The following is a 13585-nucleotide window of genomic DNA, read 5'->3' on the forward strand; positions in this document are numbered from 1 at the left end:
GGTGTTCTCCGGTTTGACATTAAATCAACTGCTCCAGTTTGAACAGTTCACATGATAAATACCCTATGAAGTAAGCATCCTGTGGAGGAGAATAAGACATTGTATTGTGTGGTGGAAAATTAAAGATGAGTTACACACCTGTTCTGATTGATCAGGTGTGTGGACACGCCCCACACGAAAGGAGACGCAACGTCATCTGCCTCTGCAACAACAGAAACAGCATTATTATTACAACATCATACAATAAACTTTCCTTGTTCCACACCCTGCTGGGCATGCTTTGAAAATTAAATGGTTGCCCGAATTAGGGACAGCTCCCCAATGCATTCAGTTATGCATAGAAATGATCAGTATGTCACTTAATTAGCACGGCATCTGTACATCTGAAATTTGCATTGGCTCAAGTGTGCATCAACTTCACACTGGGATATTTAGTCACTCACATTTAAAGTCATAAAAGCATCTTTGGGCTTGAATTAATCACAGGCCCAGCTCACTAGAGTACCGACCTGCATCCCAGTCCTCCTCACAATTGGTGTTTGGTACTGTCCAGGTGCTGACAGGGACGTGCCACTTGCTCTTCACCTCAGCACTGTCCACTGTTAACCAAAGAACCTGGTTACTCACTACAAGGAGCAAATGGGTTTTATTGACAAAGATAGTATCATTGAAGATACAACAACATTTAAATCTTACGGTCTTCGCTATTCACAGATCTCCTGTCCTCACAGTTCATGATGTGGTGTGATAGCTCATTTTTGGGCATCAGGTGGCGGGCATTGAAAGGGCAGGTTTCCAATGTATTGGCCAGTTCTGGGTGATTCTAAAAAGACGAAAAAGATGCTTTACGAAAAAGAGCATATTTGAGAACATCTCATTTGAGATTTCAATGTCTGCAACGGCAGACTACTCCTACAACAGTTATTCCACGACAAGCACTACAGTTCTTACCTTACTGCACTTGATCAGATGGTATGGGAAGCGGCTGCCACGGATCTGGTGGTTCTTGTCATATGGACACTGAAGGAGTTTGTTTGGGTCACTGGCATCTGTTATTTCTATGAGCAATGGTAAGAGAAATGTGAATGAGAAATCAACATCACTCAATTCAAACGTTGGGTAAAGTGTGGTTCTTTTTAAATATACATATAGTATATAAGATAGGAATATGTGAAAAAGATAGGAAGGACATCCTAAGAAAATCTGTCTTTTTCAATATTTTAACATATGGACATTTGATTTTAATTTTAACAATATTGAGAGATGGTGGCAATATAACTAAACAAATAAAACTTGAAAAATCTTCAGTCTTAAAATTCAGATAGGCTATAGTTTTATGTAATAAAAATGAATAGTTTAAAAGATAAAGTTGAATTTCATCATGTGTGTTCCATTTCTGCATAGCAGTGACACCTTGTTAGTTCTAGATTCTATTGATATAAATTCCAGTAATTAGCATGTATATGTAAAGAGGTAAACCTTGATAACTTTTGAACCATACATGATTTTCTCATGCAATTCTCTATGTGATGGACATATTTATTTTTTATCTAAAGTGAAAGCAAAATGATTTGTGTGGACACCCTACATAGGGTGTCCTAACTTTTTCCTCAGTATAGGAATTGGCATCTTTGTTCATAGTTTGTTATACATGATAAGTTACATTTTCATTGTTTTTGGTTAAATTACATCACCTTTATCTATAGATATTGTTTGAAAGATCAAATATTGATGTAGTGTCCTAATTTTTTCACACTGTAAGATCTTAAGGACTTTCAAGAGATGAGTGCAGGAATATTTCACAATGGTTTCTTAAAGCTCGTGTTTAGCCTACCAGTGTCTTCGAAGCGTTGCAGCTCCCCGTTCGCAGCAGTGGTCTTCGTGGGAGTGCAAGTTGATGTGAAGGCCATTCTGTTAGCTATGCCTTTCTTTTGTGGCCTCGGCCTCGCCAAATTCAGCTTCTATCACCAGCCCGCTCCCAATAAGAGAAGAAAATGAAATGAGCAGAAATTAGTGATGAATTCGTTAGTTGAAAAAAGAAAAAAGACATCAAATGAAAGAGCTATGCTAGCAAGCTAGGCCTAGGATCAAATACAACACGTACTTTTATCCTAAAACGATCACTGGCATTCATGCAGCAGCATTCAAATACTATTGTTTGGAATGTGCATCCAAACTGACATTGGTTATGGTTACGCTGATAGTTTTCAACAAAGTATATCAATATATATAGCTATATCAGGTATATATAAAAGTATATCTGCGTTCTGCGTTTCTCCTTCTACTGCGTCACTCTCAGCTCCATGCATCCACGTGGCAAACGTTGAAATACATTGAGTCAGTGCGTTAGCGAACTCTCCGTTTTTGCAGTTTATACTGTACCATACATCTATAAATCAGCAATGTGTTAATAACATAATCTATCTCACCTTTACCGAAGTCCACCAGTCAGCGAGGTTTTAGAGAGTCAAATTCAGAAATGGACTCTGACAAACATACGACTAGACGACTGATAATAGATGACAAACCGGACAGTAAAACCCAAAAGAACAATTCAAAATGGGTTGACTGAAGTCGAGCTTGGAACTGTCCTTAGAAATGCTGGTTCATAAATTAATTTAGCACACACAATTATACTGTAGCTAAATTGTTATATTTCGTTAGTTACAGAACACCCTCAAACTCACCGCCCTCACCTCACTCACTGCTTTCAAACAAATCCTGCCGTGAACCATCATGGTGACGGCCTGATTGGGCACACCTGTGCTCAATCCTCAATCAAGGGTGGGGGGAGGAGAAAAGCCTGGGAGAGACACTCACACACACTTGGTGCCAGTGGGCCAGACTACAACTTGAGAGTTGTTTTGTGTTGGTTTAGTTAGTACAGCTGTAGTTTTGTATTGTGTAGCTTTGTAGGTTGTGTTTGTTAATCTTATGTTTGTGTCACTTTAGTCTTATTTGTATTTGATGTCTGGTAGTTGTCTACCACTTGGCCAGTTAGATAGTTTATTCTAATTTGGCTCTTTTTCAGGGATTGGGGTAGCTCTAAAGAACAACCAAAAAAAACACATTTTCCCCAAAAATAAAATGTGACAACAATCAATTTCATTAATGGGAGACCCTAAAGATAAGAAAAATCATTGTTGTCATTTGTTCTACCTCGGGTAGGGGTATCTCGAAAACTAAAGCCTTTTTTGAGGACTTGCTGCTAGACTATTAGCAGAAGCTCCGCCCTCTACAACACGCTTTCCTGTGTGGAGGGTGGTCTCAATCACGTCCTCACAGCGGAGATAAATGAGCTCCACGCTTGTCTAACAAGTCACACATTAACTTGTACTCATGATCTGTGATCATGTCCGGCAGAGGAAAAGGTGGAAAGGGACTCGGCAAAGGAAGCGCCAAGCGCCATCGCAAAGTTCTCCGTGATAACATCCAGGGAATCTCCAAGCCCGCTATCCGCCGCCTGGCTCGTCGTGGGGGTGTGAAGCGCATCTCTGGCCTGATCTACGAAGAGACCCGCGGTGTTCCTGGAAAACGTGATCTGTGATCCGTGATCCACCTACACCGAGCACGCCAAGAGGAAGACCGTCACCGCCATGTTGTCTACGCTCTGAAGCGCCAGGGACGCACCCTGTACGGCTTCGACGGTTAAACCTTCGGAACCCCAACCACCACATCTGAATCCAAAGGCTCTTTTAAGAGCCACCCATCTCCACACTCAAGAGAGTTGATTCCATCTAACAGTCCTGTGTTAAAGTCCATCCCAAATCAATAGTTAACAAGCAAATGTGCTCATTGTTAAAAACTAAGAAACTTTCTACAGTGTTTCTATAGACAGCAAACTTCATTTTTAGATGTGGAACCACAATATTTCTGCAAATCATTCTAGAATGTTACTGTGCAATCTAGAACTTCCATTAACTGCAATGTATAATGTCTGCTTGAGTGCATTATGACATCAAATGGAATATTTAGAATGGATGCAACATTTTTAGAACATGGAAGCAATTTACCATGAGAGGGGAAAAAAAGAAAATCACTAAATAAATCACTTTATTATTATTTTTAATCATTTTTATCATTCTATAATTCTATAGTGTAATATGATATATTATTATCATTCTAAGGAAAAAATAAATACAGTGGGGAAAAAAAAGAAAATAGAAATTCTGTTCATTGTTTTTCATTTTATTATTTTTCATTATTTTTATCATTCTATGATCATTCTAACATTATAGTATAATATGATATATTATTATCATTCTAAGGGGAAAAAAAGAAAGTGGAAAAAAAAGAACATTTTTTCCCCCCACAAATTAGTTTTTCTCATTGTTCTCATTCTATGATCATGATAGAATGATCATAGAATCAGTATAGAGAGGCTTACCCAACGTTTCAACTATGTCTGTAGAAGGTACTCTGATTTACTGTAGACCCTGTAGAGCATAGACTGTCGTAACGATAATCTTTATGTATGTGGGGTGCTGAAATGGGAATATCGGAGCACACCACACACAATACGATCAAGGCTGTTAAATCCAAGATTTGTTATCTTCATGTGTGGGGTCTCTCTCAGATAAAAACATTGGTTAAGATTTAGAAAATCCGTATGTGTGTACCAGGCTTTAGCCTGCAAGACCTCCATATCCTCCTCATCCTTTGAACCTATTGAGCCTCTCTTCTGCTTCACTGATGAGGGGCGCGTGAGGACAGCTGAAGGTGGCTAGCTGGCTCGCCTTCCATCGACATAGTAGGGGTGTCTGTCTGGTTTGCTGTTGGGCTGGCTAGCTGGCTTGCTGTCAAGCTGAGGGGTTGGCTGGTTTGCTGGCTGGCTGGTTTGCTGTCAACAGGCATGATAATCGCTCACCTTTCGGCGAAATTCGAAGTTTTGAATCCAAAATAGGTGACCTACAATCTTTTTTATTTTTTATTTAACCCGTTTAACCATGGCTCTCTCCAGAGCTTGCGCAGGCCCACAAACAGCGGCTCATGTTCATGTCAGCCACGGCCTTGGTGGCCACCGCCTCAGGGGAGGAGAAGAGCCCGGAGCCGTGGCCCTGGCCCTGGCTGTCGCCACCTTTGCACTTGGGATTGTTCCGAAGGCGGAGAACACGTAACTGACTGTTTCCGTAACGAGCAGAGTGGATGTGTGGTGTCTCCTTATGTTTTCATTTCATTTCATTTATTTATTTTTGCACATGAGATTGTCATACATTTTTATGTGCCCTATACAATTAATTAATTTCCCCATGGGCAAAAAAGGAGCAGGAAGAAGAAAATCTTATAATTACCTTCATCATCAACCAAAATTTGATGGTCGGCGCACAACCAGAATTTGCACAAAATAATTTATATATTACAAGAATTAACAATGAAACCTACCAAGACCAACAAAGAAACAAACAATGAGCAAATGAACAATAATTTTAAAAAAAAATGTGTGGATTGAAGCACAGTTACTAACGTAAACGTTAGACACTGGCAGTATATCACATTGTCCTCCTGATTAGCGTAAAATCTAGTCACTAGGTGCCTTTAGTTACTAACGTAAACGTTAGTTACTGGAAGTATATCACATTGTCCTCCTGATTAGCGTAAAATCTAGTCACTAGGTGCCTGTAGTTACTAACGTAAACGTTAGACACTGGCAGTATATCACATTGTCCTCCTGATTAGCGTAAAATCTAGTCACTAGCGTAAAAGTTCACCAACTGTGGGACAGTGAGTGGAAGGGGGTGTGTCTTCTTACTTATATTTGCTCTGCTTCTCTTTTTTTGTTCAGTTGTCATTAGATTTAGCTAGAGTAAAGACCAAACTAATTTAGGCTGGGTTGCATCAACCTGGTTTATTTTTTGGTCAAGATCACCAGATAACCATCCACTACATAGCCACTGAATGGACATCCTGTACGTAAATCAAGGCTAATAACTGTTACCCGTGAGACAACTGTGTATCCAAACTGTGATGCAAAGTTCATCCAGCTGAAATTAGCTCTTTTTAATGTCAGGGCTTTGAAAAAGAAATAATTCTTGATTAATGACCTGATAACCAAGAATAAGCTAGATTGTATATTCTTAGTCGAGACATGGTTAACCAATACCGAAGGTTTAGGGACCATAATAGAAACGCAGTGGCGGGCGGTGCATTTCACACCTAGGCCTTCAGTGATGTCCGACACATTCCTACCTGAATTATTCTACCTCTTAATACCATCGTTATGACGCCATGGCTCTAGAAACTAGACAGAAACACAGTATAACCGGGCGTTGCATCACCTTAACATAGTCAGACAAGTACAACAGAGTTATATTAATATTTCCGAAGCATTTTTAATCAATAAATCCGCATTTACAATGAAGAGTGTTAAACTAACATATTTAAGATCGCTACATTACCCACGTCTGTCGTCTCGTCCACCATAATAGCGACAAAGGGTGCCTTTTTAATCTCCATTTTGATCTCTTCTCCCATCACTTCAGCAATAGCAAAAATCAGGTCGTTTTGTATTTTGCCTGACGTCCCAGTAAACACTTTGTTTGTGGACAGGTGGTAATGTAAATCTGGGTTGTTTTCAGCAAGAAAAGCTCAACGTAGTTTCCTCTGTTTGTGGACTCTGCGCTTTCATCCTGTCCCCTAAATGAAAGTTATTGTTTACCCAAAAACAGGACACAATCGATCAGTATTATCGATCAGTCAACGAAAGGGTGACACTTGTTCGTTGAGCTGTAAATCCACTCGCGTGTCCCCAAAGGTGTTCAAAAATCCCACATCTACCGGCATAGTTACGCATCTCAATAGTGAATATCAATAGTGCGTATCCAATCAAAAGACATGCTGGGTGCTGACATCATTGAGCCTTACAGCAGGCGCCGTTGTTGCTATTGCTCACCAACTCGAAATCTACGTAGGTTTCCACTAGGAACGCCACAGGTGTTCTCGTTCAACGTTAAGTTACAGGTCGTATCCGCGGCACGGTTTAATGTGCAGGCGGGCAGATTTTGGAGCCCCCTGGCAACACATTTTGATTGGATAAAAGCTCTAACATAAAGGCCAGCCCTCCAAATCTCAATCGGAGACTGGAAGCAGCGCAACCAAGAGGAAAGCTATGAAATGAAGAGAATAGACTATGGGGAATCATTAATACATATTTGTGGAAAAAATATATTAAAATAAAATGTATATTCTGATGATGTTTAGGCCAGCAGAGAAGGCCTTGCTGGCCCTGACGGCACACCACTGTAGAAACGTGCCCCCCAAACTATAATTATCAGCAGTCAATTAGACAAAACAAGAAAGGAGGAGGCATTGCAGCTATTTATTCAGCTAATCTTGTTTTCAAGGACATTGACCTGGGTGAAGTCACATCATTCGAATATTATGCTCTTGAGCTCAAAGCAGAAATACCAGTCCTTATCATTACAGTATATCGACCACCAAGATGCTCATTATCAGTATTCCTGCAAGAATTTTCAGAACTTATCTCAATTGTCGTCACTAGATTTGATAGATTAATCTTGAATGGAGATTTGAACATTCATATTAATAAGAAGGATGACCACAAAAGCATAGAGCTCTTGAACCTACTGGACAGTTTTGGACTTACACAACACATACACCATGCTACGCATCAACATGGCAACACCCTGGACTTGGTAATAACAACAAGTGGTAGTAAATATTTTCATAGGCAAAGGATTTAAGTTGGTGTGGAAATAAAATAAAGCCCAGTCTTGCCATTAGGCAAGTGGTAGTAAATATTTTCACAGGCGAAAGACTTAAATTGGTGTGGAAATAAAATAAAGCCCAGTCTTGCCATTAGGCAAGTGGTAGTAAATATTTTCATAGGCAAAGATTTAAGTTGGTGTGGAAATAAAATAAAGCCCAGTCTTGCCATTCGGCAAGTGGTAGTAAATATTTTCATAGGCGAAAGACTTAAATTGGTGTGGAAATAAAATAAAGCCCAGTCTTGCCATTAGGCAAGTGGTAGTAAATATTTTCATAGGCGAAAGACTTAAATTGGTGTGGAAATAAAATAAAGCCCAGTCTTGCCATTAGGCAAGTGGTAGTAAATATTTTCATAGGCAAATATTTAAGTTGGTGTGGAAATACAATAAAGCCCAGTCTTGCCATTCGGCAAGTGGTAGTAAATATTTTCATAGGCGAAAGACTTAAATTGGTGTGGAAATAAAATAAAGCCCAGTCTTGCCATTAGGCAAGTGGTAGTAAATATTTTCATAGGCAAAGGATTTAAGTTGGTGTGAAGATGGGAAACAATCAGTCTCTCCGAGGTGGAGAAGGTTGCGCTAGAGAGCGCAAACACTCTTTTTAGTGTTTTCCCCTGCTTTTATATTCATTCTATGCATGTATATGTTTTTATATATGTTTTTATATTCACTTTATTTTCTTATTCCTGTTGTAAAGCACTTTGAGCTGCATTTCTTGTATGAAAGGTGCTATATAAATAAAGCTTTACTTACTTACTCTCTCGCCCGCGGGATGATATTTAATTACTATTAAAACCGGCCCGCAGTATTATGTGCCCGCAGCACCATAATACTACAAGTCCCAAGATGCACTGCGAGTGCATTGGCGCGTACCGAGTGCCCGCGAGCGAGTGCGCGCGACCCCGCGTCTTCTCTTCACTTCAGTACTCGTCATGAGCAGCAGCAGCAGTCACAGTGTTCCCGAGTACACAGTTTGCTGACAAACCGCCGAATTCAGGCGGAGATTTTCCGACTTTGAAGCCCAAAAAAGCAGGCTTCAACTGCTCAGCAATCCATTTGCAGTTGACGTGGAAAGTGCATCAGCAAATCTCCAAATGGAGCTGTAATGACACACTGAAGGCAAAATAATGGCGTCCGTGGCGCTGCTGAGTTTGCTCGTTTCATCCCCGACACAATGCCTGAGCTGCGCACCCAAGTTGCTCGCACGCCGTCTATGTTTGGCAGCACATACGTGTGTGAACAACTGTTTTCGTTGATGAAACTAAAGACTGTCGTAATGATAATCTTTATGTATGTGGGGTGCTGAAATGGGAATATCGGAGCACACCACACACAATACGAACAAGGCTGTTAAATCCAAGATCTAGGCTGGCCTAACGTTACTACAAAAAGCACTGACTTTGCTCGACTGAGTCGGCTCACACAGCTGAAATGGCGGTAGCAGCAGCATGCAGTAACGTGCAATATTTCAACTTCTTTTCAAATGATTGGTTGTCACTAGAATCCAAGAAGAATCCTGAAGAATGGATGTGTGGTGTCTCCTTATGTTTTCATTTCATTTCATTTATTTATTTTTGCACATGAGATTGTCATACATGTCATACATTTGTATGTGCCCTATACAATTAATTAATTTCCCCATGGGCAAAAAAGGAGCAGGAAGAAGAAAATCTTATAATTACCTGCCCCCTATTCATCATCAACAAAAATTACACTTGATGGTCGGCGCACAACCATAATTTGCACAACATAATTTATATATTACAAGAATTAACAATGAAACCTACCAAGACCAACAAAGAAACAAACAATGAGCAAATGAACAATCATTTGAAAAAAAAATGTGTGGATTGAAGCACAGTTACTAACGTAAACGTTAGACACTGGCAGTATATCACATTGTCCTCCTGATTAGCGTAAAATCTAGTCACTAGGTGCCTGTAGTTACTAACGTAAACGTTAGTTACTGGAAGTATATCACATTGTCCTCCTGATTAGCGTAAAATCTAGTCACTAGCGTAAAAGTTCACCAACTGTGGGACAGTGAGTGGAAGGGGGTGTGTCTTCTTACTTATATTTGCTCTGCTTCTCTTTTTTTGTTCAGTTGTCATTAGATTTAGCTAGAGTAAAGACCAAACTAATTTAGGCTGGGTTGCACCAACCTGGTTTATTTTTTGGTCAAGATCACCATAATATACCAAGATAACAATCCACTACATAGCCACTGAATGGACTATACCCATTATTATTATTATTATTATTATTATTATTATTATTATTATTATTATTATTATTATCAGATAAGACCAACTCCTTTACCTACATAATGCACATGCATTGCTGCAGTGAATTTTTCTGGGTTTCTGGAAGAAAATTTCTAGTGCCTCCTGGTATGGTGAAGTCAGAGACCTCTGGCCCATTTATTTATTGATATCCGCATACAGATGTTCCCCCTGTTTTGTCTTGACCTGCAAATACATTTACACATTTTAAATGTGATGGCTTAAAAATATATCTTAAAACAGTAAATGCCATTATGTGAGATATGTCTTACCCTGTTCAAGGTGGAGAAGTCCCTTTCACAGTTTACACTGCTGGCTGGGACCGTCAGGGCAATGGCAGCCAGCTTGCTTATGGTTGGTATGAGGGTCCCAAACTCTTCATATTTTGAGGACAGCTCTGACAATATGGCCAGCTGAGTCTTGTTCTGAAAAGGTTCACATGATTAACACATGATAATGTCACATGATAAGACATAAAGTTACCTTGAGTGGACCAGAGACCACTTCACTTGTTCAGCGGTGTGCATGAGCACGTTAGTTGGTGAGTGTAGCTGCCTGTGGACCCAGTATCCCAGCCAAGACTCCCACCTCACTGAACATAAAATTCATGTAAAGCTATGGTGATGTAGAGCACATAGAAAATATTTGGTGCTTTTGTCCGGCGTGTCGACCTCATTTTGCTAAGCTGCCGCACTAACTGGAGTGTGTGTGATTTGCTCAGAGTGGATGTGTGGTGTCTCCTTATGTTTTCATTTCATTTCATTTATTTATTTTTGCACATGAGATTGTCATACATTTGTATGTGCCCTATACAATTAATTAATTTCCCCATGGGCAAAAAAGGAGCAGGAAGAAGAAAATCTTATAATTACCTGCCCCCTATTCATCATCAACAAAAATTACACTTGATGGTCGGTGCACAACCAGAATTTGCACAAAATAATTTATATATTACAAGAATTAACAATGAAACCTACCAAGACCAACAAAGAAACAAAACAATTAGCAAATGAACAATTTGAAAAAATAATGTGTGGATTGAAGCACAGTTACTAACGTAAACGTTAGACACTGGCAGTATATCACATTGTCCTCCTGATTAGCGTAAAATCTAGTCACTAGCGTAAAAGTTCACCAACTGTGGGACAGTGAGTGGAAGGGGGTGTGTCTTCTTACTTATATTTGCTCTGCTTCTCTTTTTTTGTTCAGTTGTCATTAGATTTAGCTAGAGTAAAGACCAAACTAATTTAGGCTGGGTTGCACCAACCTGGTTTATTTTTTGGTCAAGATCACCAGATAACCATCCACTACATAGCCACTGAATGGACTATACCCATTATTATTATTATTATTATTATTATTATTATTATTATTATTATAATGATCAGATAAGACCAACTCCTTTACCCACATAGTGTGCAACTTTTGTTGCTGCAGTGAATTTTTCTGGGTTTCTAGAAGAACATTTCTAGTGCCTCCTGGTATGGTGAAGTCAGAGACCTCTGGCCCATTTATTTATTGATAGGAACGTTCCCAAAGGCAGAGAAGGTGCGGTAGAGAGCGTTGCTGTCGATAGACTTGTCTCCGTTCTCAACAAAGACGATGTTGCTCAGAGAAGGGTCAGGCTGAGACGCCATGGTGAGGCAGTAGGCAGCGGAGGCTGGGGCCCCGCACCTGGGTCTCTGATAAATCCCTGCAGGTGGAGGTGATCTTAGACCTAACCCGTTTAACCATGGCTCTCTCCAGAGCTTGCGCAGGCCCACAAACAGCGGCTCATGTTCATGTCAGCCACGGCCATGGTGGCCACCGCCTCAGGGGAGGAGAAGAGCCCGGAGCCGTGGCCCTGGCCCTGGCTGTGTCCACCCTCCGTCGCCACCTTTTCACTTGGGATTGTTCCGAAGGCGGAGAACACGTAACTGACTGTTTCCGTAACGAGCAGATTGGATGTGTGGTGTCTCCTTATGTTTTCATTTCATTTCATTTATTTATTTTTGCACATGAGATTGTCATACATGTTTATGTGCCCTATACAATTAATTAATTTCCCCATGGGCAAAAAAGGAGCAGGAAGAAGAAAATCTTATAATTACCTGCCCCCTATTCATCATCAACAAAAATTACACTTGATGGTCGGCGCACAACCAGAATTTGCACAAAATAATTTATATATTACAAGAATTAACAATGAAACCTACCAAGACCAACATAGAAACAAACAATGAGCAAATGAACACATTTTTTTTTTAAAAAATGTGTGGATTGAAGCACAGTTACTAACGTAAACGTTAGACACTGGCAGTATATCACATTGTCCTCCTGATTAGCGTAAAATCTAGTCACTAGGTGCCTGTAGTTACTAACGTAAACGTTAGTTACTGGAAGTATATCACATTGTCCTCCTGATTAGCGTACAATCTAGTCACTAGCGTAAAAGTTCACCAACTGTGGGACAGTGCGTGGAAGGGGGTGTGTCTTCATACTTATATTTGCTCTGCTTCTCTTTTTTTGCTCAGTTGTCATTAGATTTAGCTAGAGTAAAGACCAAACTAATTTAGGCTGGGTTGCACCAACCTGGTTTATTTTTTGGTCAAGATCACCATAATATACCAAGATAACAATCCACTACATAGCCACTGAATGGGCTATACCCATTATTAGGGAACTATTGCTTTGTCTTGATAGAGCATCCTATTAGAACCGTGAAGAAGGAGATTGTCGAGATTGTTGTCACTTTAATTACAGGTGTCATGGAATTTATTAGAATTTTCAGCAGAAATGTTCAGCAGAAAGCAAAGATAAAAGCGATACAGCTTGTCTTGCTCAAAATAATAAATGAAATTAAAAGTGTTTCTTTAAAAAGTAAAAATAATAATGGATAATGGATTGGAGAGAGGATAGATGAGCTCATCTGTCCTGCCTAGCCTCCAATAATAGTGGTAGCTAGCTAGCTCCACAGACCAGAACTGGAACTCTGCCTTGTCTCTGTCAGTGCAGGCTGTTTGGGGCACTGTTCACCAGTGGCGGCTGGTGCTACATACTTTTTTGGGAGAATGATGGAGCGAAGTACGCCCCTTTATATAGCACCCCAGGCGGGCGCAGGCATTGAAAAATTCAGTCATTGGCTACTTTAGGTAGCGGGTAAACCAATAGGAGCAGAGCTCCCCTATGGGGCGGAGCTCCACGATATAGAACTGTTTACACTGTGCAATCAGCGTGGTGATACACGTGAGCGATTCTGAGCGAACAAATGTTTGTTTACTATCGAACATTACAAAGAAATACTGCATTTAGCCTAAGTTATGAGGTAGTAACGCAATAGTAACGCACAGTCACTTGAATAAGTAACTTTAATCCGATTACTGATTTGGAAATAGTATCGCGTTAGAATACTCGTTACAGAAAAAAGTATTCAGATTAGAGTAACGCGTTACTTAGTAACGAGTTACCGGCATCACTGGCGGGGGATCACCACCTGCTGATCCAGCTTGCTGTTGAGGGACAGCTTGGTGTTGAAACGGTAACGCTTCAGGTGGAGGATCAGGACTCTGGGCAGTCGACTGAATTTGTTCGTCATCATCG

Source organism: Nansenia antarctica, assembly GCF_963989245.1.
Source record: "Nansenia antarctica genome assembly, chromosome: 17".
NCBI classification, from domain to species: Eukaryota; Metazoa; Chordata; class Actinopteri; order Argentiniformes; family Microstomatidae; genus Nansenia; species Nansenia antarctica.